Here is a 4,291-nt window from a genome sequence, read left to right on the forward strand (position 1 = left end):
AAGTGCCTCTGTAAACTGAATTTAGGATGAATCATCGTTCCCAGTACTCCCACATAGCAAAAATAGTGACCTTGATGACCTCCCATGGATTAACCAACTTTCCCATCAAGCCTGATTGTATTATATTGCATGTAGAATGTGATTTGGTGGCATTTCTACCACCTTTCCTTAAATGCTCGACATTTATATCAATTAGTGGAGGGTGCCCTCCCATTCAAACACCCACCATGGGCATACTATACACACACACACACACATACATGCACACACACAGACACACACTTTAAATTAAAAACCTTTAGGGTCATCTAACCCTCTTTACCTTGTATTTGGGTGGAAACATTATGGTGTGAAATTTAAATGATATCTACCATAATCTGCAAACGTAATCATGCTGAACCTACATAATTAGTGCCACAATTTAGGATCGTAAAAAATAGTTAGTGGTTATTAATCCTATTTTCTCTGTAATTTGCGTTGATATAGTAAAGTGTAAAATTTAGTTGTTATTTTCTATACCTGCAAACCCATAGGCATGAACATATCTAGGTAATGGAGCATTGTAATTGTGTTGAAAATCTCTAATAAAGAACACCTCTCAATGGAATTAGATTGTTCTCCATATTCTAATGTTTGCTTTCCTTGATTTAATAAGTGCTACATAGTAGCTTGCCCCTTCTCCTTTGTAAAAACATAGTGAAACTATCTTATCATTATTGCGATATATTAAAAGAATTAGCAACCATGCTTTGTAAATGTAGTTGTAAAATGTATCTTTGGGGCAACATTGGTTTCACTCTATTTCATAATCTTGAAAATTATCATTCAATATACATCTTAAGAAATAATACAATGTATTATTTATAGATAGTTACTTGTAGTATATAGTTTGGTTTGGATGCTCTTTGAGATATTAAATGATCTTTGAAATATTAAATGTTATAACTATATTGAGTAAATATATAACGGTAAACATATAAATTTTAAAATATAAGGAAGTTAATTTTTATTTTTATTATTATTATATAGAGATTACAAAATTAGCTTACAAAATTATTAGACATTTTTCATGTTAATTATAATATTAAACTTTTTAATTAATATAAAATTTATTATGCCACCTTTTAATAAAGAAATGTATGAATTACTTTATTATGAGATGTCTCACTCTCTTAATTATGGAATGCAATAAAAACAAAAATAAAATACCTATGTACTCTGGGCTAGTTATTTATGAGATGTCCCATAGTTATTATGGAATCTAACAAAAACAAGAACAAAATCTGATATGATACTCTTGCTCATTATTTATGAGATGTCCTAGAGTTAATAATGGAATGCAATAAAACAAAAACAAAATCTAATGTGACCCATGTACTCTTGGGTAGTTATTTGAGGTAGTGGACAATAACATGTCAATTTGCGTTGGGCAATAACATGTCTAAATTTACAGCCAAACTAATCCCATGAGAGATAAATGTCAAAAAAACATATTTTAGAAAAGAGAAAAATAAATTTTAAAATTGCACTTTCTTAAACTGAAAAATATTTCCCATGTTTTACTCAATTAATAGACAATCAAGAAATACCCAATGCATAATACTTGCCTAGGGGTAGCCAATGCATACTACCTGCCTAGGGGTAGGGATAATCAGTATAGTTAGTGACAATTTTCTTTGCTCATTAAACCCTTATGAATTCATATATAAGTTCACCACATTTTAATATTTTCTTTTCTCATTAAACCCTTATGAATTCATATATAAGTTCACCATATTTTAATCTAAGTTTGAGATTCCCTTAAATTCAAATTTCAAACTTTAAATGTAGCGAACCTAGTGACTTACTTGTGGAGCATGGTCTACCTTGTTCAACCAAAGGAAACTATAGAAAATCATAGTCAATTACAGTGAAACATTATCAATCATGGTCAGCCAAAGGAAACTATGGAAAACCATAGTCAATTATGGCGAAATATTATCAATCATGATCAATTTTTGTCAACTTTAGTCTTTCATGCATAATTATAGTCAAGCATAGTTAACATGGTTTTCCATAATCAACCATGATCAACTTTGAACAATTTTGTTAACTATAACCAACATAATTAACTATATAGGAAAAAAAAAACATTAAAAACTCCAATAAACCATTAATTATAAAAATTTAAAAATAATATCAATTGACCGATATCAATTACTTTCATATTAATATAATTATTGTAATTATATATATATCTCGTGTAATCAAATTGATCTGCGCCAAACGCCATCGAACACGGTCTGATACCGCCAGCACCTATGGTCATCATTATAAAGGAGGAATAGAGTAAGGCATTTTGACTTCTTGTTGCAGGTTTGCACGGGGTTCCTGCAGCAGTGCTGCAGGCAGGCGGTCTGAAGTGTGGAAATATGGCTGTAAGAGAGAGAAGAGCCATTCCCTTCACAATAGAAACCGGGATATTAGAAAGCTGAAGGCATTTGACTATTGTTCCCTTCATGACACACAAAGATTTACTATTATAAAGCAAACAAGTGAAAAACTAATTTTTTATTTACAATCATTAATTAACGGTTTAAATATTTATAATGATCAATAGCGTAACATACAATTAGTGACGCTATGCAGCCAAGAGCAATAGTCCAGAATTTGCCGATATAAGAATCAGAGAGAAACGCGCCTAGAAGCGGGGTAAGGTTTGTCGTTCCCATCCAGACGTTAAGAACGTACGAAGCCGTCACATTTGGCACGTTGAATTCTTTTGTTAAGTAGACGATCATGTTTGAGAGCAAACCCATGGTTGCCAATTTCTCACACGTCTCGTTTCCTGCAAGTTCAACACCAACAAATTCAGAGCAAATAAGGATACATCTGCCAAATTAAGAGAAAATACACTGAAAGGACTAGATAGTGGCAACAAACCATTGTCCCTTGATCAAATATCGGGTATTCTTTAAAAAAAAAATCTTACAAATTAAATCAGAAAATAATGGAAATTTTAATTTTGATGCGATTGTTGTAAATTTCTATGTTCATCAAATTCCGAAATATTTGAGTAATCTACAATCAACTCAAAAATACAAAAAAAAACAAAAAAAAAACCTTTAACATTCTAATTTAAAAAAAACTTCAAAACTTTAAACACCTATGGCCGAGCTTATGGCCTATGGAATTTCCAACACCTCAAATATCTATCAGATAATTAATCCAAACAAGTAATAACAGATTTGAATCTATCAATACAGTCGATCACAGATATCAACATTATTATTTTGTTTTTCTTTTAAATGCCAGCCATATTCAACTATACCAGGGTGGTAAACATGAATGATAAGAATAATATGAGTAGTTCACCTATGATAAAAGGCATAGTTTTCCATCCTCCTCGGTTTCTGTGATTACGAATACGGCAGAAGCTTTTCACTTTGCATGGCCAGGACGTCAAGATCGTCGTGCACCAATCTGCCAAATCATCCCCGCCATCAAAGTTGGCACTTTCCTTTACATCAGGGCTCGGATTCCGCAATTTGGTCGGCGCTGCAAGCGAATCCATCTCCCGCTGGTTGTGCGCAGCCATGGCTTGCCTGCTACCTGTGGGCTAATTGGTACAAGTCCCTAGTGAAGTCCGGCACCGAGAATATATAACAGTGGCAACCGCTGAAAAGGTGCCTAGAAGCTGATAGAGAACGCAATTGACTTGCAGGTGCGAAGGGTAGGCGGTACTGCCATAGTGAGGACGCGTGTGAGGAGAAGATGGGCCAATTTCTACTCCATTTTGCATGACTCGACTGGATTCACAGTCCGTGATCCCATAACTAAAGCTTTCGGAATCCCATAATTTATTAAAATTCAATTGTAGATTTTGATGGTTTAGATTCAATTGCCTTTGAAATCTTATTTTATTAGGATTATAAATTAAAATATACAATTTCATTTAAAGATTTCCAGTGTTAACTAAAACATAAATTATTAAACAAAACATTAAACCATTACATTTTTTTTGTCAAGTAAGAATGGATCTTTTTATCAACGGAACAAGTACAGGATTACACAGGGAATACACAAATCTGATCGGCAACTCATAAGGTCGGATTTCAAAAATAATACAACTAGACCATAAAAATCGCACCTTCACTGTTGATCTACTCCTTGTGGATCCAATAGTCCACGCTTGGTGGACAAGTAGCACGAACCGTCCGAAAAGCGGTTTCCTCTCTCCTCCTCGCTGCTACATGTCGCTTAAAGAGTGGATTTGGAGGCCAACCTCGAAAAACCGTTTACCACTCAAACC

The 4,291-nt window shown here is 33.6% G+C and overlaps 1 pseudogene across 1 annotated transcript; it reads right to left on the minus strand.

The window, feature by feature from the left end:
• Positions 1-2,152: 2,152 nt before the first annotated feature.
• LOC149142963 (protein NRT1/ PTR FAMILY 1.1 pseudogene) lies at positions 2,153-3,621 on the minus strand (annotated as a pseudogene). The gene is made up of 3 exons (XR_016265103.1): positions 3,355-3,621; positions 2,610-2,827; positions 2,153-2,440 (listed from the first exon to the last, which is right to left on the minus strand). The product of XR_016265103.1 is annotated as a protein NRT1/ PTR FAMILY 1.1 pseudogene (transcript).
• Between the last annotated feature and the right edge of the window lie 670 nt (positions 3,622-4,291).

This window comes from Pinus tabuliformis, chromosome X (assembly GCF_031772625.1).
Source record: "Pinus tabuliformis cultivar Carrire ecotype Pingquan chromosome X, CPIR1, whole genome shotgun sequence".
Classification (NCBI taxonomy): Eukaryota; Viridiplantae; Streptophyta; class Pinopsida; order Pinales; family Pinaceae; genus Pinus; species Pinus tabuliformis.